At 32.4% G+C, this 27,805-nt stretch overlaps 1 long non-coding RNA gene across 2 annotated transcripts; it reads right to left on the reverse strand.

The window, feature by feature from the left end:
• Positions 1 to 848: 848 nt before the first annotated feature.
• LOC123890222 lies at positions 849 to 4,876 on the reverse strand. 2 transcript variants are annotated; one of them, XR_006802780.1, is made up of 4 exons: positions 3,853 to 4,876; positions 2,157 to 2,399; positions 1,886 to 1,915; positions 849 to 977 (listed from the first exon to the last, which is right to left on the reverse strand). It is a non-coding gene; the product is annotated as an uncharacterized LOC123890222 (long non-coding RNA). The 2 variants fall into 2 exon arrangements; XR_006802781.1 differs by having other exon boundaries at positions 1,393 to 1,915.
• Positions 4,877 to 27,805: the final 22,929 nt, after the last annotated feature.

A 27,805-nucleotide genomic window follows, 5' to 3' on the forward strand; every position in this document is an offset into this window, starting at 1 on the left:
TAGCTTAACTCGTTAAGCCAAGTCACCGATCAGCATGACTTTTATGAAGTTGTCCCGGTTTCTCGAGAATCGTGGAAAATTTGGCTGTCAGATTACATTGTCAAAAAATTAAATGTAAGAAAACCTAAGGTGTAAATGAGTAAATTGATAACAAAGGGACAATAAAACTCTAGAGAATAATTATGATATGAAAATGGTTCCAAACAAGAAAAGTGTGACAAAACAAACCTGATTGCTTGACACTACAAAGTAAGTAATTGCTTTAAAATAGACGACACAACGGCAAACAAATGCAGTTTCAATTCACAATTCAACACTGAGGTTATAACCATGTATCAAGTTTCCCAAAACATTACCACTATCTACACACTAAACTGTAATCAACAGCTACACGTTTCAATTCACAATTACATATTCCTCAATTAAAATGACTACAGCATGCTGCCAAAAAAATTAATTGCAAAACAGTGTTTTGAAAACACCTATATGTGATTGTGTGAAATTCTTAAGATTCTGAGAAAAGCTTATCAATACAGAAATCCCTACCAAGCAAAAAAGAAACAAGTACGGAAAACCCTGATATCAAGCGGAAAAAAGTTATTGAAGACTTAGATTTTAAAAGAGATAAGGAAATCCAAACTTAAAGCTTGGGAGGGAAAAGTGATGTAGTCTAGAATCTTAAATGCTTCATACTCGCGTTCATGCTACAGATACACAAAAACTACAACATTCTCCCAAAACAAATACACATATAAGCCAAAAATTACCTGTTTTATCCCAAGGCTGTATGAAAAGTATGTAAACCTCTGCCTGCCACCGGTTCCGCACATTTATTGGCTGAACGGAAAGCATAGGACTTACAGCAGCAGCAAGTAGCTTTACACTTGGGGGGTGTACGTGTGTCGGGTTTGGCCCAATGTGCTACCCAACCCAATCAAATTCCACCGGTTCAAATAAGCAAGAAATCCATAATTTTTCTGTCAAACTCAAACCAACCCAAACAATTATGAGTAAGATAGTTTAGATGGGTCATCAAGTCATAAGAAATTATATATAAAATGCTAAAAAAACTATTTATATAATTTGATAACATTCTATTCAATATAATTCCAACATTTAGACTAAATTCTATAATTTATTCAGCATTTGAATTAAATTAAACACTTCATTCAAGAGTATCAAAAATCCTTCTGAATGTCAATCTGACCCAAAACCATAAGAAGAAAGCTTCATTCAAGAGTATCAAAGCCTTCCGAATGTCAATCTTGAGGGCCAGATTGCCTTTAAATTGCTTCTCCGGGAAGAACATTAATCGCCAAGACTAGCAAAACAAAACACATATATGTAACAGTAACGGATCCCAAGGCTGAATTGAATGGAAAGTATGTTAACCTCATCCTGCCACAGGCTCCACAGCACACTGCACATTCAACACCCACACATAAAACTCACGGAACTGCAAACAATAGATGCTGAGTATCAAACAAAGACTAAAATGATGACACAGTTGTGTCAGTATTCGACACAGCCTATGTTCATTGCAATGATTTTCCACCCACTTTGGAAGATCTTGTACTCAACATGAAATTGCATAATTGAGGCAATCTTCGTAATATGGAGGAGTCCTTGGGTCACTGCACAAAACTAAAATACACACACAGATTCTTAAAAATCATATAAACTTCAAAAACCAATTATAATCTCTGCCATAATCGCACATTCATATATTTATCTTTTGTAAATCAAAAAGAATAAACAGTAAGAATCAACAGAGAAACAATGAACCAAAAATAAGGTTTGATAGTTGACACTACAGAGAACTGAATCGTTACAATACAGAAAGCCAGATCAAAGCATTGTGCTTCAAATAATAAGAATATCCTACCAGTTCAGCAAGAAGTGAAGACCTTGAGAGCTGAGTAGAGACAAAACATAAACAAAAGCAGATAGTAAGATTTGGAAAACAAATATCTATATACTACCGTGAATGCAAACGAGGGAAAGTAAAATATTGTTGTTCTGCTATTAGTCTTATTTTCAAGATTAGAGCATATGACATTAACCATCATCAAATTTTGCTCCTTTTCATCCTCTAGTTCTAAAGAAAATGTAAAACAAACACCTTGAATATGTAATGAAAAATGAAAATTGCCAACCTGCCAGAGTTCAAATTCAGCGGCAATTATCAGCTGGTCAAATCTCAGATACAATTGCAAGCTTTGAGGAACAGAAAGATCAGGTCGGTCTGGTTGATCCTGATATTTGATAAGATTAGCCAAATGATGGTTTCTTGTCATCAGGTCGGTTTTGTGATTTCACAATTTGTGAGGCATACCAATTTAGTAAAGGACAACAGATACTAGTTCTCCAACATGTAGTACAGATAAGTCCTTACGGCACTGTAATGAAGAGGATATTTTTATCAGCACAACCATCATAAATCACAAATAATGATTTTTTTTTGACAATAAATCACAAATAATAAATTATAAAAACATAAAATAAAATAGAAACTAAACAGTAAAAGACGGGCAAAGAGTTGTTCCAGAAGTAGTCTCTCCAGAAAGTTAACTTGTACACTATGAAGATAATGTAACCAAGTTGTCGAAAATTCTTCATCTTGGGAAGAGAAATGATTTATTTCTTACAAACTTCAGCACCCAAAAACTTCAACACCACCTTGTACACTATCGAAGAACAATTATATAGCTCAAATACATATACGTATAAGTAAAAATTGACCAATTATATCTCAACGATGTGATAATCTTCCCCAAGCTTACAGAGTAGAACCAAGAAACATGGATGCAGAAATGATCAAACATAAGTTTAGACCATCAAATTAATGCCATCAGCAATTTAAATATATAACACAGCCAGCATAACAAGATGGTTCATCTGTGTACTTGTTAATGTGTTCCCAAGATAATGCGCTATATCTCAATGATGTGATAATTTTCCCCAAGCTTACAGAAAAGAATCAAGAAACATGGATGCAGAAATGATCAAATATAAGTTTACATCATCAAATTGATGCCATCAGCAGTTTAAATATATAACACAACCAACAAAACATGATGGTTCATGTGTGTACTCGTTAATTTTTTCACAGGATGATACGCTATAATAAATGGTTGATAAAAAAACACATGAATAAAGAAAGTAGAGTAAAATAGTTATCCAAACCAAGTCAATGATCAGAAGATCATAGTTACAAAGAGTGCCCCACAAAAGTTTTCAAATTACTTGCACTGTAAGGTTATAGGTCAGAAACTTAAGGCTGAACTTTTCAGTTATATAAACCATCAACCCTCACCGCACATCAATAGGCTTACCGAGAAGACATGACACTAAAACAACACAGAGAAGAAATGAAGTGTACAAACTTGATTGCTAGATACTACACAAAACATTATTATTGTTTTTAAACACACTACACTTTATTGATTTAAAAAACACACTACACTGTAATCAACAGCTACACGTTTCAATTCACAATTACCTGTTACTCAATTAGAATGACTACAGCATGCTGCCAAAAAAATTAAATGCAAAACAGTGTTTTGAAAACACCTATTTGTGTGAAATTCTTGAGATTCTGAGAAAAGCGTATCAAATACGGAAATCCATACCAAGCAAAAAAGAAACAAGTACAGAAAACCCTGATATCAAGCGAAAAGGAATTATTGAAGACTTAGATTTTAACAGAGATAAGGAAATCAAAACTTAAAGCTTGGGGAGGGAAAAGTGATGTAGTCTAGAATCTTAAATGCTTCATACTCGCGTTCATGCTACAGATACACAAAAACTACAACACTCCCAAAACAAATACACATGTAAGCCAAAAATTACCTGTTTTATCCCAAGGCTGTATGAAAAGTATGTAAACCTCTGCCTGCCACCGGTTCCGCACATTTATTGGCTGAAAGGAACGCATGTGAACCTCTCCCCTGTAAAACCAACACAAATAACAGAATTGCAGAAGTAGATACTGAGTAAACTAGCTGAAATGTCAAGATTCGTAGAAGATATGACCAGATTAAAGCCTTCAGAAGATGATCATTCACTGGAACAAATTCTTTCCACATCATGTACCCATATGACCCAATTTTCGATTCCTCCTAATACAGTAAAATGAAGCGGATATATTTTTAGCAGCATAAATCACATATAACAATAAATATAACAAAATAGTACAAGATTAACTAAAGCCTCGCCCAACAAAATAGATGATCATAAGAAACAACACCTGAGGTTATGGTGGAGATGAATGCTATGGGCCAAGTCACTGATCAACAGGGCTTTTACATTGTCAAAAACTTATGTAAGAAAACCTAATGTGTAAAGGAGTAATAATTTGATAACACAGGGACAATAAAACTCCAGAGAATAAATTATATGAAAATGATTCCCAATCAAGAAGAGTGTGCCAAAACGAACTTGATTGTTTGATGCTACAAAGCAAGTTATTGCTTCAAACAGACGACACGGCAGAAAACAGACTGCCAACAAATTAATAGTAAAACTGATCAAGATATCATGAAATCAAAACCACATCCTCTACTGCAACACCAAAGAGTAAATAAAAACAACCAAGAAATATATGCTATAAGAATCAACAAAAAAAAAAAAAGATTGATACGAATTAATTTTTTTTAACTAAAGATCGCAAATCAAATCTCGAGGCTGCATGCTATGAAGAAAGTTATTATTTTGACAACCCACACTGCAGAAAAACACGTTCACAGTTCAATTCGTTTATGTTGCATCAAAGTCAAAAAAAATAAGGAATAATAAAGAACAACTCATGGATGAAATTTGATTTAACTATCTGAAAAAATCCGTTATTATCCGTTGAATCAAGAATCGATATTCGGACTTCGTCTCACTGCAAAACATATAAATGCATATCTCGATTATCCAATGAAGAGTTTTATTCAATAATCAAAAAATTTACAAATAATTCTTGATAACCGATCCATTTCAAGAAAATTGTCAAATCCTTGATATATCTACAATTCTAAAAGCGCTATTAAAGGTGTTCTTTAAAATTTTTAAAAAAATTATAACATGTTGAGGCGCAAAACCTATTGGGGGCATGAAAGGAGATAATTTTTTTATTAATCATAAAACATATATTTATCATAGAAGTCATAACAACCAGCCAAGTGATGTACCACATAAGTATTTATTGCAATATAATCTAACAATCAGCCTTAGAGCTAAGAAAAAACTGAACCCCAATCCAAATAATAAACAAAACTACCACAGGTTAAAGAATAAAACATGAGCAGAAACAAATCACCAGAGACAAAAGAAATAATTGATTCCCTGTGGAAAGTGCAGCTTAAAATACGATAACTCAGCTGAAAATTTGCAAAATGGATAGAACACTGGTCCTCAAATGCATATAGATGGCAAACTCCACTCTTCATCAAAGGAAACCGGGAAAGAATATAGAATATATGTAATGCAAATAGTTATGAAGCCAGCCCCCAATATTGAACTCCAAATGAGATAAATGAGACAACATTGCACATGTTCAAGCAAGAGCTTAGCTGGTTTATTCTTATTGGTCACATTATAAGCACAAATGAATCTAACAACTTCAAGAAAGAGTTCAAACTATTTCACTAAAAAACAAAGTAAGAATAGAAAAATAAGAAAATGATTTTTTAAAGTTTCCAAAACACACTACCTTGGCTCCAACCTTCAGACTTCATGCTTCAAGTATCATATATATATATCTACAATAAAATTAGGATAGTAGCCATATACTGGCCAAAAAAAAAACCCAATGCAGTGTTTGACAGTCCTAACAAGAATATTAGAAACAACAGGCTAAGCTTCCGACTTAACTAGTGACAATCTACTACTGAGTTATCAGAGAGTTATTGCTTACCTTTAAATGGGACTTGATCTTTCCAATTATAATTTAATGATCTTTTTGTAATAAGGACAAGTCCATAGCTCATAAAAAAAAACAAGGAAAAGTCTGTTACTACATTAGATTATTTTTTATTTATTTAATAGTAGGATTATGAAGCTATAGTCCCTGTAACATTTGTATCCTATATTTCTAAGCCTATTTTCCAGACATTAGATTTACAAGACTTGGATTTTGTGATATAATTCATACCTTAGAAATTGAATCAATTGATAGTTATCTCCAAAGCCTAGGATCCACCATTTTTAAGACCTATAGGATTTGACCCATCAAAAAGTACATCATCAAAAAAATTAAACATTAGAAATGAACAATATAGTTCTTAAATTTTTAATGTAAAGTAACAACAAAGCCCTTTTAATTCAGCACCCATTATCACAGCTCCTTTAGCAGAAATCAGTTCATACACAACTCCCAAAAGCATATACATCTATTTTGGAAGATACACTACCATATGCATATCTACAACGTGATTGCAAGTGCCCATTAAGTTTATCCTGTATTAAAACTTTAATAGGATTATGCATGGTAAGCTATGCAGCAAATAGTATATCAAAGAGATCACAAATGATTCGCTCTGACTTTCAGTGGTTTGGGATAATACCAAACGTAATAAACGAAAAAATGAAACATCAAATTTGAAAACCCAAACACAATAATATTCAATCTCAACCATACATCACCGAAATTTTAAAATCAAAGATTGCCACTGTCACTGTGATATACCATACAATTCATACCTTCTCGTGGAGAGCATTATGAGCATCAGTGATCAGGGGATAACCAACACAAATGTAGGCACAAAGAGACTTGTGATGAGCATAGCACAACTGTACCAAAATTCAAACACCAGAACCGAAGCACCCTGCTACTGCCTTGTAGGAACAGATCATATCATAGACAAAACTGCTATTAGAAATAAACCAGGATCACCCTGCTACTGCCTTGTAGGAACAGATCATATCATAGACAAAACTGCTATTAGAAATAAACCAGGATAAATGCAAATCAGTAGCAGAAAATTAAACCAGAGAACCACGTTGAGGAAACCGGCGGAGGTAACGAAGCCGTAACTACCACTATTTTGGGATGAAAGAGCAAACTACACATTGCATATACATCAAGAACAGAAAGCAATTCTGAAATGTTTGTCAAAGAAAAACACTAATCATGAAGAAATAGATAGATCCTGAAATTCAAGCAATTAAAGTTACGGTGTCAAAGACAAAAGAAAAATCGTTAACTATGAAGTGAAGACTCAGTCCAGCAATTGAACTAAATGAAATATGATTGTATACATTACCCAACCACATAATTCAGATACATGAAAAGTTATTCAGTTTGAACTGAAAAGTTTTAAATAAGTTTAATAAAATTATAGGACAAGGTAAATAAGAATGATTTGGCAGTTTAATTCATGGCATAACTACGTAAAGGTGCAAGTAGATTAGCTGAGTTAACGTGGAAATAGATTTAAGCACTACATCCCTACATAAAGACCATTCAATTTTTTAAAATTCAACTAACAAGAAGATGTAACCAACAAAGGACTAACCATTGCCTCTTTCAACCAAAACTCATTTCCCCCAAGTTGTAACATATTTTTTCAAAGTAGTTTTCTACATACTTCCCCTTCCCTCCACCTTATACTGCATCTCAGATCCTAACCATCCTTTTTTATTACCTAGCTATTAACTCATGTTTAAAATAGTGCTAACTTCTGTTTTTGTATACAAACCCCATAAGTGAGCATTTCTAACCCCTTCCAATTGATCATACTCCTTTCCATGGTATTACTCCTTGTGTTCATTAATAATTTCTACAAAAGTATGCATAACATGGTTACATACCCGAGGAGAGAGTCCAAGGAGTATATGCTCTAGCTACTAATTCCAATTCAAAGTTCAACACTTATTCAATTCCTGAATACTCAAGCCCTATCTGAACAGTCCCAAACCAAAACATATGCAACTTTTCACTTCTACGAGCAAAAGGGAAGGTGAAGGCAAAAAGCAGATGACAAAAGGATACGAGAACTCGCAAAGCCAATGGTAGACAGCAAGACGACAACACAACCATACAAATAGAAATTAGACAACCATACAACTTGTAGGAAATTCAACCGCACCATAAATCCACCCACATAATGACTTCGTTATATAAAAAAAAAAATAAACCACTTGCTGATCTAAGCCTTGTTGTATAGTCATGTTGGCACATATATATGTATATATATATATATATATATATATATATATATATATATATATATATATATATATATATATATACACATGGTATTTCAATATCATGTGACAAAAGGGAAGGTGAAGGCAAAAAGCAGATGACAAAAGGATACGAGAACTCGCAAAGCCAATGGTAGACAGCAAGACGACAACACAACCATACAAATAGAAATTAGACAACCATACAACTTGTAGGAAATTCAACCGCACCATAAATCCACCCACATAATGACTTTGTTATATAAAAATAAAAAATAAACCACTTGCTGATCTAAGCCTTGTTGTATAGTCATGTCATATATATATATATATATATATATATATATAGGTATTTCAATATCACTTGCCAAATCAAAATTCAAATTTGGAAATTAGAATAAAATAATGTATAGTCAACCTCTTCTTAATTCAAGAAAATCATATGCACACACTGTTATTAAGCATAAAAAATGAATGGACTAAAATTTGCCTAATTCACCTAAAACAGTTATTATGATGATGATAAAAATACCTAATCTGAACATCTAACTTTTAAGCATATAGAAAATAAAATGAAAATGAATAACGGAAATAGAATACGTATGGAATTGTGAGGAAGAATTACACTTGACCTAGCCAGCCATGTGAGCACATCTCGATCTTGTGGGTTCACCATGAACTCCTTATGAGAGGGAATCATGAAGTCGGTTCACATAATAACGGCGATGCGGTGCAGTGGCATTTTGGGGGAATTTCCTGCATGACAAAACCCCTGTTTTGGGGGAATTTCCTGCATGACAAAAGTGATGATTTCAGTGACATTTTTAAAACCAAGAGGAATTGAAAAATTAAACACAGCCACAATGACAACCTGCTATCACAACATACACCAGTTTTCATGCAGAATTTTTAAGTTTAGCAAAGTAACAGAATATAACATGTCCCAAGTAACTTACTGAGTTTAACTTCATTCAGCCAATATGCATTCTACGGTTGTTCCTGCATTTGAACAGGTTAGATCTCATCTAGCACATATGAACTCGAAGCATGAATTATAGAAATAATCAGCAAGCAAACACCAGAACCCCAACACTACTTAAGAATAATTTGTTTCAAGGTAATAGGTAGCAGCAGAATAATTCAAAGTCAATGCATGAACACTTCAAACAAATGAAAGATAAGAATAGTTACATACAATAAATGAGAAGCCCAAAAGGTTTCTAAGTGTAGGGAGGGACCAACAATTACGCTATTCACCTATGAAGCAATACCTTTGATACACCCTCGACAACTTTAATTCCTCTAATGTGAAATCAACTGCCTATGGGACTTAACTATTTCAATAGATAAGGCATTGAAATACAGAACTGATATATACATGTAGTCAAAGTTGAGCAACACTAAGAAACAATTTTGGCTGCACATTTAGTTGTTTGACAAGGTTATCTATCTATCTATGCTAGCTTCACTTGCAGCAACAAAAATGAGTATTTGGTCTCTAGCTTCATGTGATTGGATTCAATTTATCTTCGTTGTCTTTCCCATGGCCTTATAAAATCTTCCTCCTCAAACATATATCTAGAGACCAATATCTCAATCCCCAGCCTCTACAACCAGAAGTGGAATAAGAATCTATTGTGAAAAAGTAATGTGAAAACCTACATAACGAGTTGAAGATACTGCATTCAACACATGAAAGTTTCAAACTACATTAACAAAAAAATAAATCACAATGGTTTTTCAAAGTTCACGGGTTAGCATTTTGAAATAATAAATTTCTAACTTAAAACAAACTATTCCGGGTTTGACCAGGTTCATTCTAGGCTATTAGAAAACGCTTCTAGTTTATTCATTGGGATGATCGGGTCGAGTTGTAACAATGTACTTATATTCTAATAGCTTACTAACTGATATAAGTATTCTATCTCAGTTAGTAAGCTAAAAGAAATGGATACAATTCATAGTCACGGTACAGATCACCAACTGAAACAAATGAAAGCACAACAACACAAATGATTGTAAGAGATGGCAATTAATGAAAGGACAGCAGATTCTAATTCTCCATTATTCTTCTAATTTAGGAGAAAAATTCTTATTATTTTTATATCTCAAATGGCTGGAAAATAGAGAGAGAAAATAATAACAAAAGAAGTGGCAAATCAACATAATAAAAAAGTGTCAAACCATTGTTGTCCAGAACTCCTTGTCCTTGGGGAGTGCCAAACCAAGCTGACAGATAGACAACAACTTCAACGCTATCCTAAATCCTAAAACAAATACACACATTAATAGGCTGACTTCCCTGTAACACCCACACAGAAATGACCGGTTTAACAGAAAGTATGACAAATCCTAAAACAAATACACACATTTGCAGGTTAACTTTTCCCTGGAACATCCACACAGAAAACTCAAAGGAACTGACCAAAATAGATGCTGAGTATCAAAACAAAGACTGAAATGTAAAGAGTCTTAAAAGAGATGACCTGACTAAAGTCTGCAGAAGATGATGATTCATTGAAACAAATTTCCATCCTTGTAATACAGACGAGTCCTTAGAGCACTGTAATGAAGAGGGTATTTTTACAGGAGTATCAGCACAACCATCATAAATCCCAAATAATGATTTTTTTTTTTTGACAATAAATCACAAATAATAAATTAAAAAAACATAAAATAAAAAAGAAACTAAACAGTAAAAGAAGGGCAAAGAGTTGTTCCAGAAGTCATCTCTCCAGAAAGTTAACATGTACACTATGAAGATAATGTAACCAAGTTGTCGAAAATTTTCATCTTGGGAAGAGAAATGATTTATTTCATCTTGAGAAGAACCGAGAAACATGGATGCAGAAATGATCAAATACAAGTTTAGATCATCAAATTGATGCCATCAGCAGTTTAAATATATAACACAGCCAGCAAAACATGATGGTTCGTGTGTGTACTCGTTAATTTGTTCACAGGATGATATGCTATAATAAATAGTTGATAAATAAACACAAGAATAAAGAAAGTAGAGTAAAATAGTTATCCAAACCAAGTCAATGATCAGAAGATCATAGTTACAAAGAGTGCCCCATAAGGTTGTTCATATTTTTTGCACTGTAAGATTATAGGTGAAAACATAAGGCTAAACTTGTCAGTTATATACCACCAACCCTCACCGCACATCAATGGCCTTGCCAAGAAGGCAGGACACTAAAACAACATAAGAGAATATCTTGATGCTACATGCTATGAAGAAAGTTAATATCTTGACAACCAATGCTGCAGAAAAACACATTCACAGTTCAATTCGTTTATCTTGCATCGAAGCCAAGAAAAAAGGAATAATGAAGAAGAACTCACAGATGAAATTTGATTTTTCTATCTGAAGAAATTCGTTATTATCTGATGAATCAATGGTCGATATCCGAACTTCGACTCGCTGCAAAACATATAAACGCATATCTCGATTATCCAATGACGAATTACAATCAATAATCTAACAATTTACAAATAATTCTTGATAACCGATCCATAAAAGAAGATTCATGAAAATTGTGAGATCCATGATATATCTACAATTCGAAAAAAGTATATGAAAACGCAATCCATAGCGATCTCCATGACAGCAGCCTCCTATTGAAGAAAACAAGAACAGAAAATCCTGAAATCGAGTCATTAGAAAGCAAACATATGTGAGCATCAAATCTCAAGAACAAGAACAAGAAGAAAAGAAAAGGCATGTGTTATTTATCCAAGGCTGAACGGAAAGTAAGAGGTATGAGCAGTTTTATCCCAAGGCAAAAGTAAGATGTATCACCAGTTTATCCCAGCAGAACAGGAAAGTGTGTACCTCTGCCTGCCACACATTTATAGGCTATTTCCCCTGCAACACCTGCACAAAAAACTCAAAGGAGCTGACAAAAGTAGACACTGATTATCCAAAAAAGATTGAAATGCAAGAGTCTCAACAGTAATGACCAAATTATAGCCCAGCAACAGTAGTGACTATAGGACAACCTGCAGAAGATGATGATAAACCAACCCAATATGTGTAGGATGGTTCAGATGGGGGTCATCAAGTCATAAGACTTAATATATTTTTAAAATTCTAAAAAAATATTTATATAATTAAACAACATTATATTCAATAAAATTTCAACATTTAGACTAAATTCTATAATTTAAAGTTCAGCATTTGAATTAAACACTGATTCAACACATGAAAGTTTCAAACTACATTAACAAAAAAAAAAAAAAAAAAAGAAATCACAATTTCCTTTCAAAGTTCACAGGCTAGTATTTTGAAATCATAAATTTCTTACTTAAAACAAACTATTCCAGGTTTGGCCAAGTCCATTCTAGGCTATAAGAAAACACTTCCAGTTTGGTTGATTCATTGGGATGATCAGGTCGAGTTGTAACAATGTACTTATACTCTAATTTACTAACTGAGATAGGTATTCTGAGATAGGTATTCTATCTCAGTTAGTATGCTATTAGAGTATAGGTAAAACACAGCCAGGAAATAATTGAAGTCTATCTCAGTTAGTATGCTATTAGAACAGGAAATAATTGAAGTGTATCTCAGTTAGTATGCTATTAGAGTATAGGTAAAACACAGCCAGGAAATAATTGAAGAAGATAAAAGAAATGGATAGAATTCAGTCACGGTAAAGATCACCAAATGAAAGCACAACACAAATGATTGTGACAGATACCAATTTAGGAAAGGACAGCAGATTTAAATTCTCCATTATGCTTCTAATTTAGGAGAAAAATTCTTATTGTTTTTATATCTCAAATGACTGGAAAATAGAGAGAGAAAATAATAACAAAAGAAGTGGCAAATCACATAATAAAAAAGTGTCAAACCAAGTTGTCCAGAACTCATTGTCCTTGGGAATGCTAAACCAAGCTTGTCCAGAACTCATTGTCCTTGGGAATGCTAAACCAAGCTGCCAGATAGACAAATACACACATTAATAGACTAACTTCTCTGTAACACCCACACAGAAATGACCGGTTTAACAGAAATTATGATGAACCTCTTCCGGCTACAAATTCCATAGCAAACCACAAATTTGCAGGTTAACTTTTCCCTGTAACATCCACACAGAAAACTAGATGCTGAGTATTAAAACAAAGACTAAAATGTAAAGAGTCTTAGAAGAGACTACCAAATTAAAGCCTGCAGAAGATTATGATTCATTGAAAAAACTTTCCAACCTTGTAATACAGACGAGTCCTTAGGCCACTGTAATGAAGAGGATATTTTTATAGCAATATCAGCGCCACCATCATAACTAGAGGTGGGAACAGGCCAGGCCGGCCTACATGGCCTTAAGGCCTAGCCTACATAGGCTCAGGCCAGGCCAGCCTATTTCTTTAAATAGAGCAGGCCAATGCTTTTTTATAAGCCTATTTAGCTAAAAAGGCCAGGCCGCAGGCCATTAAAAAAGCCTTTGAGGCCTACTAGGCCGGCCTATTTAAGTTAACATGAATAATATTTTTATTACGATTATTATTTATATATTAAAATTTATACTTTGATTAAATTATAAATCTATTAACTTTTTAAGTAATTTAAGTTTATTAATCTACATTAGTTTTTAACATATATAAATGTATTATTATAAACTAGAATTGAAATATGATGACATATATAGTCAAATTCTCTAAAATATCAAATGGAACATTATTTTATTAGTTCATAAGTATATTTCAAAATAAATATAATTATTTATTTAAATATGTTCATATGAAATAGGCTTTTAAACAGGCTAACAGGCCACATCAGACTTTCAAAAGGTCAGGCTCAGGCCTAGAATTTAAGCCTATGATAGGCCACAGGCCAGGCTCAGACCTTCGATTTTTTGACAGGCCAGGCTCAGGCTTGGCAAAGCCTAGCTCGGCCTAGCCTATTCCCACCTTGTCATAACTCACAAATAATAATAATAATAATAATAATAATAATAATAATAATAATAATAATAATAATAATAATAATAATAATAATAATAATAATAATAATAATAATAATAATAATAATAATAAACTAAACAGTAAAAGAAGTGCAAAGAGTTATTAAAGAATATCGCTTTCCAGAAAATTAAGGTGTACACTATGAGGTAACCAAGTTACCGAAAATTCTACATCTTGGGAAGAGAAATGATTTATTTCTTACAAACTTCAGCACCCAAAAACTTCAGCAACAGCTTGTACACTATCAAAGAACAACTATTCAGCTCAAATACATATACATATAAGTAAAACCTGATCAATTATATCTCATTCTTGGCCAAGCTTACAGAGAAGAATCAACAAACATGGATGCAGAACATGATGGTACTGTTAATTTGTTCATAGCATGATACACTATAACAGATAGTTGATAAAAAAAAACACAAGAAAAAAGAAAGAAGAGTAAAATAGTTACCCAAAGAGTGCCCCACAAAGTTTTTCAAATTTCTTGCACTGTCAGGTTATAGGTCAGAAACTTAAGGCTCAACTTTTCAGTTATATAATCACCAACACTCACTGCACATCAATAGGCTTACCGAGAAGACATGACACTAAAACAACAGGGAGAACAAATGAAGTGTACAAACTTGATTGCGAGATACTACATAAAACATTATTATTCTTTTTAAACACACTACACTATAATCAACAGTTACACGTTTCAATTCACAATTACATGTTACTAAATTAGAATGACTACAGCATGTTGCCAAAAAATTAAATGCAAAATAGTGTTTTGAAAACACCTATATGTGATTGTGTGAAATTCTTGAGATTATGAGAAAAGCATATCAATACGGAAATCCCTACCAAGCGAAAAAGAATTAGTGAAGACATAGATTTTAACAGAGATTAGGAAATCCAAACTTAAAGCTTGGGGAGGGAAAAGTTATGTAGTCTAGAATCTTAAATGCTTCATACTCGCGTACGTGCTACAGATACACAAAAACTACAACACTCTCCCAAAACAAATACATATGTAAGCCAAAAATTACTTGTTTTATCCCAAGGCTGTATGAAAAAGTATGTAAACCTCTGCCTGCCACCGGTTCCGCACATTTATTGACTGAAAGGAAAGCAGGTGAACCTCTCCCCTGTAAAACCCACACAAATAACTTAAAAGAACTGCAGAAGTAGATACTAAGTAAACTAGCTGAAATGTAAAGATTCGTAGAAGATATGATCAGATTAAAGCATTCAGAAGATGATCATTCACTGGAACAAATTTTCATCCACTTCTCACATCATGTACCCATATGACCCAATTTTCGATTCCTCCTAAATACAGTAAAATGAAGCCGATATCTTTTTAGCAGCATAAATCACATATAACAATAAATATAACAAAATAGTAAGAGATTAACTGAAGCCTCGCCCAACAAAGTTAAGTTATACCCAACAAATAGATGATCATAAGAAACAACATCAAAGGTTACGGTGGAGACGAATGATATGGCCAAGTCACTGATCAATAGGGATTTTACGAAGTTGTCCTGGTTTCTCAAGAATCGTGGAAATTTGACTGTAAGATTAGATTGTCAAAAACTTATGTAAGAAAACCTAATGTGTAAAGGAGTACTAGTTTGACAACACGGGGACAACAAAACTCCAGAGAATAAATTATATGAAAATGATTACCAATCAAGAAGAGTGTGATAAAACGAACTTGATTGTTTGATGCTACAAAGCAAGTTATTGCTTCAAACAGACGACACGGCAGAAAATAGATGCAGTTTCAATTCACAATCCAACATTTAGTTATAACCATGTATCAAGTATTGCAAAGCATTTACCTTAATCCGATACTAAATTGGAAGCACCCTAAAACAGAAAAATCACATGAGAACTCCAGCATTCTGCCAACAAATTAATAGTAAAACTAATCAAGATATCATGAAATCAAAACCAGATCCTCTACTGCAACACCAAAGACTAAATAAAAAAACCAAGAAATATATGCTATAAGAATCAACAAAAAAAAAAAGATTGATACGAATTATTCTTTTTTTTTACTAAAGAAAGATCGCAAATCAAATCTCGAGGCTGCATGCTATGAAGAAAGTCATTATTTTGACAACCCACGCTGCAGAAAAACACGTTCACAGTTCAATTCATTTATCTTGCATCAAAGTCAAAAAATAAGGAATAATAAAGAACAACTCATTGATGAAATTTGATTTATCTATCTGAAAAAACCGTTATTATCCGTTGAATCAAGAATCGATATCCGGACTTCGGCTCACTGCAAAACATATACACGCATATCTTGATTATCCAATGAAGAGTTATATTCAATAATCTAAAAATTTACAAATAATTCTTGATAACCGATCCATTTTTAGAAAAGCGCTATTAAAAGTCTTTTTTAAAATTTAAAAAAAAAAATTATAACCTGTTGATGCGCAAAACCAATTGGGGGCACGAAAGGAGATAATTTTTTTATTAATCATAAAACATATATTTATCATAGAAGTCATAACAACTAGCCAAGTGATGTACCACATAAGTAGTTATTGCAATATAATCTAACAACCAGCCTTAGAGCTAAGAAAAAAACGAACCCCAATCCAAATAATAAACAAAACTACCACAGGTTAAAGAATAAAACATGAGCAGAAACAAATCACCAGAGACAAAAGAAATAATTGATTCCCCGTGGAAAGTGCAGCTTAAAATGCAATAACTCACTGAAGAATTGCAAAATGGATAGAACACTGGTCCTCAAATGCATATAGATGGCAAATTCCACTCTTCATCAAACGAAACCAGGAAAGAATATAGCAGACATGTAATGCAAATAGCTATGAAGCCAGCTCCCAATATTGAACTCCAAATGAGATAAATGAGACAACACTGCACATGTTCAAGCAAGAGCTTAGCTGGTTTATTCTTATTGGTCACATTATAAGCACAAATGAATCTAACAACTTCAAGAAAGAGTTGAAACTATTTCACTAAAAAACAAAGTAAGAATAGAAAAATAAGAAAATGAACAGTTATTATGATAATAAAAATACCTAATCTGAGCAGTTATATATATATATATATATATATATATATATATATATCAATAATAATACATGGTATTTCAATATCACTTGCCAAATCAAAATTCAAATTTGGAAATTAGAATAAAATAACTTATAGTCAACCTCTTCTTAATTCAAGAAAAGCATATGCACACACAGTTATTAAGCATAAAAAATGAATGGACTAAAATTTGCCTAATTCACCTAAAACAGTTATTATGATAATAAAAATACCTAATCTGAACATCTAACTATTAAGCATATAGAAAATAAAATGAAAATGAATAACGGAAATAGAATACGTATGGAATTGTGAGGAAGAATTACACTTGACCTAGCCAGCCATGTGAGCACATCTCGATCTTGTGGGTTCACCATGAACTCCTTATGAGAGGGAATCATGAAGTCGGTTCCATAATAACGGCGATGCGGTGCGGTGGCATTTTGGGGAATTTCCTGCATGAGAAAAGTGATGATTTCAGTGACATTTTTAAAACCAAGAAAATTTATTCCCACAATCAAGAATCGTAATAGATTTTCTTGCCTACACAATCAAGAATCCTAATAGCATAGTTATATATTCAATCTATTATCAAGTATTGATTTTTCTTTCAAGAAAAGATGAAACAATTACCGTGAATTGGATTAGTGAAAGCGAAACCCTGAGAATTCAAAATTACCGAGAAGAAGGTGAATACTTTCGATCGAACGAAATCAAAGTTTGCATCAAGTGCTTTCTCGGTTCCCAAATACGAAACTGAATCGAAATTGATGAATTACACACACACACACACACACACACACACACACACACACAGATATATATATATATATATATATATATATATATATATATATATATATATATATATATATATATATATATATATATATATACTATAAGCGGCGGTGATTGAAGATGGATGTGGAAAAACGAAATTGAATCGAGTAGAATCCATCAACGAAACTGACGGCGGCGGTTCCCAAATACGAAACTGAATCGAGTAGAATCCATAAACGGCAGTGATTGAAGATGGATGTGGAAAAACGAAATTGAATCGAGTAGAATCCATCAACGAAACTGACGGCGGCGGTTTCCAAATACGAAATTGAATCGAGTAAAATCCATTAACGAAATTGACGAATTACAAACAAAAACGAATAAGCGGCGGTGATTGAAGATGGATGTGGAAAAACGAAACGTTAGGGTTTTGTTTTGTGTGGGGGGAGAGAAGAGAAGAGAAGATAACAAGAGAGCCGTTGGGAAACACTTATATTGAACACTTATATAGCACACACTCATAAATAAAAATAATAATTTAAGAGAAAAGAAAAAAAATACTCACAATCTCACATCACTCAATTATTTTTTCTTTAATTTTTTTTAGTTGTGTAAGTGTGGCTAAATATTTATTATTTAGGCTTGTGTCTACTAATTTAAATATTCCTCTAGACTTTTAAAGGGTGTTTTAGCTTTAAAAAAGTGATTTTTCATTATATTTTTAAAAATCATTTTTATAATAATTTGATTAAAAATAGTAAAATGTTATTTTAAATTCAATTTTTTATAAATAAAAAGAGTGATTTTGACATTCAATAAATTAAATATTTATTTTAAAGATTTTAATTTTTAAAAAATCTGAAAAAAGATTTTTATGAAAATCTATTTAAAATAGTTTTTTTTTAGAGAATTTTTTGAAATTTTATGATGTAAAATAATTTGTAACAAAATGATGAATTACTTAAAACGACGTTTTAAGAGAAATTGTTTAAACTGATTTTTCATTTAAAGCTTTTATAAAAAAATTCTTTGTTAAAAAAATTAACAAAAAAACAAAACACTACAAAAAGAAACATTTTTAAAAAAAGCCAATACAAACAGGTCTGATTTTTAGTTAGTGTGTGTCTTAGAATGTAGAATAGTTTGAGCTAAGGTAATTTTTTAGCGAATTTAAATTCTTTTATTTTTTTTTGTTTTAATTTAAAAAATTGTCAAGAATTATAAAGAGAGAAAATCGATAGCACTAAAAAGTCGATGGCACAAAATAAATTTCGGGTTTAACTACACATTTGGTCTCTTACATTTATTTTAGGTTTCAATTTGGTCCCTTACATTTAAAAAGTATCGATTTGGTCCCTTACGTTTATTTTAGGTTTCAAGTTAGTCATTTTCGTTAGTTTTGTCACTAACACCGTTTGAATAGTACACGTGTCAGTGTGTCTAAGTGCCACGTGTCTGTCCACATATGCAAATTGGCTGCCACATGTGACAAAATTGACGGAAATGACTAACTTGAAACCTAAAATAAACGTAAGGGACCAAATGTGTAGTTAAGACTAAATTCCGCCATTCAAAAGTTTGTTGGGTACTACCAATAAGCTATGGCTACCCAGAAAAGCAGAAGTTCATAGAGAGACATCATTTTATTTATTTTTTTATATTGAGAGAGACATCATTTCAGCTGCAAAACAAATTTTTCATCAAGATGAACATGAAAACTTCACATTTGAAGATGCATGGAGATTATTTAAAGATGAACTCAAATGATTGCAGGTTTAACGAAACATTTCGCAAAAAAAATAATTAATTGAGCTTCAGGAGCATATTAATCTTATTCTAACCCATTGACACCAATGAGCAGCAAATATAATTCACCATAGCCTAAAGCAAGTTTTATTGTTAGGCCTTATAAAACAAAAAATTACATATAACTTTATAAAATAAATCCATAGTGTATATATATTTTACTTCATGTCCCGATTAATTTCTAATTATTTTTTATATACTCAATTAAAGTAAAATTTAATTTTATCATAATTTATTTCAATAAAAAAATTCCAATTTTCCAAATTCAATATTCTTCTCGTTTTCACATTTATTATGTATATTTTATTTTATATTTTTCAAAAACAATTATTTTAACTTGACATAAATATATCAATGTACATTTTTTTTTAACGGAAAAATATATTAATAACCGGATCTTTGTACGAGACGAACAAAGACCGGTAAAAAAGTAGCTACATGACAAAGGTGCCCATATAGACGTACATTTAATTTTTATTTTTACCTTTATTATAATGTAATTTAATTTATTTTAACATAATTTATTTCAATAAATTTAATACTCCCTCCGTTTCTTTTTATTTATCGTTTTAGAAAAGTAAAAAATTATTTCAAATTATTTGTCGTTTTAATAATTTAAGGTTACATTTTGTGGATTATACCCATTATCAATTATTCTTATCTTTTTCAATAAAACTAATTAATGTTATATATTTGGAAAACTAAAGTTTTTTCCAAAAATTTTTTGGTACATAACATATTAATTTTTTTGTATAATATATTAAATTTATTGAAAAGAGAAAGTGTGTAAAAAAAATAGGGTATAATAGAAAGATAAGGTTCGTTGAATATCGATTTTTTTTCTCTATGCCGGTAATTAGCTAAAATAATGATTGTTTAATTTTGAGAGTTGGTTAATTCTTTCAAGCTTTTTAAACTAAATAAATGTTCAATTAAATAAACATAACTTATAATCATGGATTGTCATCTAGCTAATATCGTTCGTGACAGAAAAAATTGCTACATATATCGTTCCAATATTTCTTCTCATTATGGGAATCAAGTTTGTTTAAAGATGAAACTAAGATAACTCATGTGGCCTCTCGGGGTATGTTGGCAACTGCATGAATAAAGTCTCATATTCTAAACCAACTAATCGTTAGTTGGTTCAGTGGTGATTGACGCTGAATTTGGTAGGGAGGACCACAGTTAGATCCCCGCAACTGCGATCGGAAGGGGGCTGGAATCACTTGATGCCAGAACTGACTCCCGAACCAGATTAAATTGGTGGTGAAAACAAAACAAAAAAAAAAGTCTCATATTCTCATGTCTACTCTATTGACAAAAATCATTAAAATCAACTATCCTATATCATCTCAAGAGATCCTAAACTATTCTCATGTTTCGGTTCTCTTGTCTAAGTCAATAACTTATGTACATATGTGGCCAGTATTTTACAAGCAAGCAATAAAATTCACTAAAATTAAATTAGACTAAAAAGACATGGAGCCATAACAAGTAATGAAAATTAGAACTTACGACACTTCAATCATTGGACACCCTGCAACCCTAAGACAACCATGGTAATTATAACTTTTTTATTCGGGTCATATTTGAAAAACATTATTAGTAAAACATATTACTCCTAAAGTCACTAGGTTTAGTATAGTGGTGAGGGGTTTGACTTTGAATAGTATACTAGAGTTCCTATGCTCGATCTTTAACCCATTGTAAATCAAAATATATATATATATATATATATATATATATATATATATATATATATATATATATATATATATATATATATGGGATTTTCTAACTTAGACCCTAGTTAGGTCTAAGTTAGCAAGGTGCACCTTTTTAATTGGACCAAAATACCCATTCTTTTAATTTTTGAAAGAATAGAGCAACAGGGGCATTTCTGTAATTTTACCAACCATATACACGCGCCCCACCCTCTGAAACCATTAATAGACGCGGATCCAATGTCGCGCGCGTACCGAAGGACCATGGTTACAGACCGTTGATTTCCATCAGACAGCCAAGATCTGATCTCATCAAGACTGTCTGATCAATCAGACATCCCAGATCATCCTGATCCATCCGATTCCAGCGCCTGCGACACACTGGATTACAACCTGGAGAGAGAAACATTTGCTTTTTAAAAGTAGGACACGTGTCACAAAATGGTTGGCTGGACGTGATTTTTGTTCATTTAATACTTTGAACTCAATTATTTCGTTGTAAATTAATTTTTTATTTTTTTATTTTTATACCAAAATTCATAATTTTTTTTTGTCTACAAATAGAGACTTGGTTCGTTTGATTTGGATACCGAAAAAAAACGCAATTTTTCACTACCTTAATCTCATTTTTTGTCTACTAAATACGTTACTTGTGTGTTGTAATTTAACACGCACCACTCAACCAACTCACTGAAACCATTATACCAGGAAAATAGTAGATAATATTCTGGAACTTTTGGTATATTTTATGAAATTTTTGGAGACCTGAAACTATTTTTAGTTAATTAAATGAGATAAAACGGTAATTAAAAACTAATGTTTGCTTCTGAAACCATTTTACTGGTAGAATGGTTGCACATAGTTGTATTCTAAAACCATTTTACTGGTAGAATGGTTTCAATGAGTAATTTATTAATTGTGTTTGCTTCTGAAACCATTTATCTGGTACAATGGTTTCAGAGAGTTGTAATCTGAAACCATTTTGCTGGTAGAATGGTTTCAGTAAGTTGATTATTAGTTATTTGCTTCTGAAACCATTTAGCTTGTAGAATGGTTGCACATAGTTGTATTCTGAAACCATTTTACTGGTAGAATAGTTTCAGTGTGTAATTTATTAATTGTGTTTGCTTCTGAAACCATTTATCTGGTACAATGGTTTCAGAGAGTTGTAATCTGAAACCATTTTGCTGGTAGAATGGTTTCAGTAAGTTGATTATTAGTTATTTGCTTCTGAAACCATTTAGCTTGTAGAATGGTTTCAGAGATTTGTACTCTGAAACCATTTTCCTGGTAGAATGGTTTCAGTGAGTTGATGTAAGGTAGTGAAAAATGAGATTAAGGTAGTGAAAAATTGGGTTTTTTTTTCTGTGTCCAAATCAAACGAACCAAGTCTCTATTTGTAGAGAAAAAAAATTATGAATTTTGGTATAAAAATAAAAAAATTAAAAATTAATTTACAATGAAATAATTGAGTTTAAAGTATTAAATGAAAAAAAAATTAACGCAGCCAATCATATGCTGACACGTGGCCTTTCTTTTTTAAAAGGGTTCTCTCTCCGCGTGTGGCCTTCACCCAGCGCGCCTGTCGGCGCGTGTGATGCACGCGCTTGGATTTTGTGCAATCACACGCTGCCACGTGTCCTGGGGTGGGAAAAGAAGGTGGGGGCGCGTGTACTGTTGGGTAAATTACAGGAATGCCCTTGTTGCTCTATTCTTTCAAAAATTAAAAAAATGGGTATTTTTGTCCAACTGAAAAGGTGCACCTTGCTAACTTAGACCCAACTGGGTCTAAGTTAGAAAACCCCATATATATATATATATATATATATATATATATATATATATATATATATATATATATATATATATATATATATAAGTTAGCAAGGTGCACCTTTTCAGTTGGACAAAAATACCCATTTTTTTAATTTTTGAAAGAATAGAGCAACAAGGGCATTTCTGTAATTTTACCAACCATATACACGCGCCCCACCTTATGAAACCATTAATAGACGCGGATCCAGTGTCGCGCGCGTACCGAAGGACCATGGTTACAGACCGTTGATTTCCATCAGACAGCCAAGATCTGATCTCATCAAGACTGTCTGATCAATCAGACAGCCCAGATCATCCTGATCCATCCGATTCCAGCGCCTGCGACACACTGGATTACAACCTGGAGAGAGAAACATTTGCTTTTTAAAAGTAGGACACGTGTCACAAAATGGTTGGCTGGACGTGATTTTTGTTCATTTAATACTTTGAACTCAATTATTTCGTTGTAAATTAATTTTTTATTTTTTTATTTTTATACCAAAATTCATAATTTTTTTTTGTCTACAAATAGAGACTTGGTTCGTTTGATTTGGACACCGAAAAAAAAACGCAATTTTTCACTACCTTAATCTCATTTTTTGTCTACTAAATACGTTACTTGTGTGTTATAATTTAACACGCACCACTCAACCAACTCACTGAAACCATTATACCAGAAAAATAGTTGATAATATTCTGGAACTTTTGGTATATTTTATGAAATTTTTGGAGACCTGAAACTATTTTTAGTTAATTAAATGAGATAAAACGGTAATTAAAAACTAATGTTTGCTTCTGAAACCATTTTACTGGTAGAATGGTTGCACATAGTTGTATTCTGAAACCATTTTACTGGTAGAATGGTTTCAATGAGTAATTTATTAATTGTGTTTGCTTCTGAAACCATTTATCTGGTACAATGGTTTCAGAGAGTTGTAATCTGAAACCATTTTGCTGGTAGAATGGTTTCAGTAAGTTGATTATTAGTTATTTGCTTCTGAAACCATTTAGCTTGTAGAATGGTTGCACATAGTTGTATTCTGAAACCATTTTACTGGTAGAATGGTTTCAGTGAGTAATTTATTAATTGTGTTTGCTTCTGAAACCATTTATCTGGTACAATGGTTTCAGAGAGTTGTAATCTGAAACCATTTTGCTGGTAGAATGGTTTCAGTAAGTTGATTATTAGTTATTTGCTTCTGAAACCATTTAGCTTGTAGAATGGTTTCAGAGATTTGTACTCTGAAACCATTTTCCTGGTAGAATGGTTTCAGTGAGTTGATGTAAGGTAGTGAAAAATGAGATTAAGGTAGTGAAAAATTGGGTTTTTTTTTCTGTGTCCAAATCAAACGAACCAAGTCTCTATTTGTAGAGAAAAAAAATTATGAATTTTGGTATAAAAAATAAAAAATAAAAAATTAATTTACGACGAAATAATCGAGTTTAAAGTATTAAATGGAAAAAAATTAACGCAGCCAATCATATGCTGACACGTGGCCTTTCTTTTTTAAAAGCTTTCTCTCTCCGCGTGTGGCCTTCACCCACGTGCGCCTGTCGGCGCGTGTGATGCACGCGCTTGGATTTTGTCCAATAACACGCTGCCACGTGTCCTGGGGGTGGGAAAAGAAGGTGGGGGCGCGTGTACTGTTGGGTAAATTACATAAATGCCCCTGTTGCTCTATTTTTTCAAAAATTAAAAAAATGGGTATTTTTGTCCAACTGAAAAGGTGCACCTTGCTAACTTAGACCCAACTGGGTCTAAGTTAGCAGCCCCCTATATATATATATATATATATATATATATATTTCTAAATTCTTATCTACTCTAACAATTCAAACTAGCAAAACAATGTGTTTGATTCGTAAAACAGCAAGAACTGAACAAAACAGCACATGACAAAACAAGATAATACAGGACAGGAACACAACTGTACCAGATATAGGGCGATAATGTTTATATTCGAAAATAAAATGGGTATTTTCGTATTTTTTATAGTTGTACTACTGTGGACAAAAAGTTGTCATGTGGTTTAGTGAGGGACAAAAAAACTTGTTTTTGTTATGTCCCTTGCTACCTAATTTGTCCAGTCCCATAACCAGTTTCAAATCAAACAGGATACAACAAAAGTTGTCCAGTACAATCCCTTGTTTTTTAGCAGATCAAACGCACTCATAAAGTACACAGAGCAAAGAAGGAAGAATGGAGAACCGAAAAATAAGGGTTGTTTTATTCACTTCTCACAAACAGTTATATAGTTTTAAAAAAATTAAAATACTCTAAAAGTGTTTGATAAACTATTTTGAAAATAATAGTTTTAAAATGTATTTTCTTTTCTAGTTGTGGAGATCGAAATACCAATTGTTTTGCTTATCAATTTTTGTTTTTTGTAATAAATTGGTAAGCCAGGGTAGCAATGTTCATATATCAGGCTACCAAAATACTACAGTTCACTGCTTAAATAGTGGATTCTATCCGCTACTTAAGTAGTTGACGTTTAAAATCTTGAAATTTTTGTTTTTTGTGTTGCTTGTGGAGAAAGATTTCTAAAAACAAAATCAATTAAGTTCTTCTTCTTTGGTAAGCCACATGATGGAAGTTCAAAATATCATCCGACAACAATGTCCAAATGATGTCAAAAAAAAAAGTCTATATCTTATAACACTTTCCTTCCCTCTTTTGTTCTGTTAAATTTCCTTTATTGTTGGGTGAAAATGGTAAATATGATTAAGATGTCCCACTACTAAAATTTAGGTCCTAATGCAATGTCATGAAGATCTTTAAGTCTAAATTTATGTTCATTTTTTGTTTGTTGTGCTTGGTTCATTCACCTTTTTGGTGAATTAAAACATTAGAGTCAATAATCACCGCGAGTGATCATGCATAAGTAATAAAAATGATTTAAAGAAAAAGTGAAAAAAAGGTCCACATAAACAAATAAAAAGAATACAAAAGGTTCAAGCTTACGAATTATAGGTGCAATTTTCTTTGTTGTGATGCATTGTTGTAGGCTGTAGCAGTTATTGGTATATGTTCTACTATGATTCATTTATATATAAATAATTAGTTGGTATATGTAACTAGATTAGCGCAATATATGTACAAAATAATCACTACATGTATTAATAATGTATATCAGTTTACTATTTCTGAACTTAAAGGAAAAGAAATGAAGTAATATAAATACAGTGATTGAGATTTATTATGATAACATATATATCAAGCATAAGATAAAATGGAAAACATTGTGTTTCTATTTCTTATTACCAAAGAAGGATAGGCCATTTTCTTAAGACCAAGAGAGTTAACTCAACCCAATGAAATCGGTTTGTAAAGTGAGAATTGTCTTTACTTATAAATTTATGTTTATGCTATGTAACATTCGATGCGAGATTTCGTAACACAACCCCTCACACCCAACACTATTCGGCTTAAGCCCAACAATATTGGACGCGAGAGGTCAATAGTACTATACATGAGAGAAGGGGGTGTTAAGAAGTTCCAAGAGTTATAAGTAGAGACATTCCCCGTGTTACAAGCCGGTAATTTCCTCCCTTGGAGATTAAAAAATAGGTGGTTGAATTGTGTTGAGTTAACTAAGAACATGCGCTTCATTGTTTCTCATATCAAAGAAGGCAACCGTAGTGCAGACAAAATTTCCTCCCTTGGGCTCCAAAATAATAATTTTATTTGGTAGGATTCTATCCAGTGGCGGAATCAGGAAATAAAATCCGGGGGGCCTTTAAAAAATTATAATATATAAATTAGACAAATAATTATACTCATCCTCCCCGAAATTTGGAAATAGAGAAATATCTCCCCTAAAATTGTAAAATGTCAATCAAATTGCCCCCTCCATTATTTTGTTCCGTTAAGTGCGATGATGTGGCTAATAAGGGTGACGTGGCATGATGATCTGTAAAGTATTAGGATGTCACGTCACATGGGGCAATTTGACTGAAGGTATTTGGACAATAAGTTATAAATTTTAGGGGGTATTTGACCGTTAAAATTTCATATCTTCATTGAATATGACTATTATAATGGTATATTTGTTACCAATTTCGGTCAAATACCCCCACTCAAATGAGTGTCAGTGACGTGGACTCTGATTGGCAGGTGCTATGTATGCAGTTAACAGCTACGTCATCAAAATAGACGGTGTAAACGGAGCAGGGGGTAATTCGATTGACTTTTTAAAATTTTTGGGGGTATTTTCCTATTTCCAAATTTCATGGGTATTTGACAAAATTTGAAATTTCAGGGGGTATTTGACATTTTACTCTATATTTATTTGTCAAAATTTAACTCCATTGTTTTATTTTTGGTCAAGTTTAAACCCCCATCTTTGTTAGGGGTTGGGTAAAAAACCGAGGCCCGTCCGAACCCAACAAAACCCACCCAAAAATTAGAGATTTGGGCGGTTTATAATGGGTCGTGGGTTAGCGGGTTGAAAAAATTGGTTTAA

The sequence above is a fragment of the Trifolium pratense genome, linkage group LG6 (genome assembly GCF_020283565.1).
Source record: "Trifolium pratense cultivar HEN17-A07 linkage group LG6, ARS_RC_1.1, whole genome shotgun sequence".
Taxonomy (NCBI): domain Eukaryota; kingdom Viridiplantae; phylum Streptophyta; class Magnoliopsida; order Fabales; family Fabaceae; genus Trifolium; species Trifolium pratense.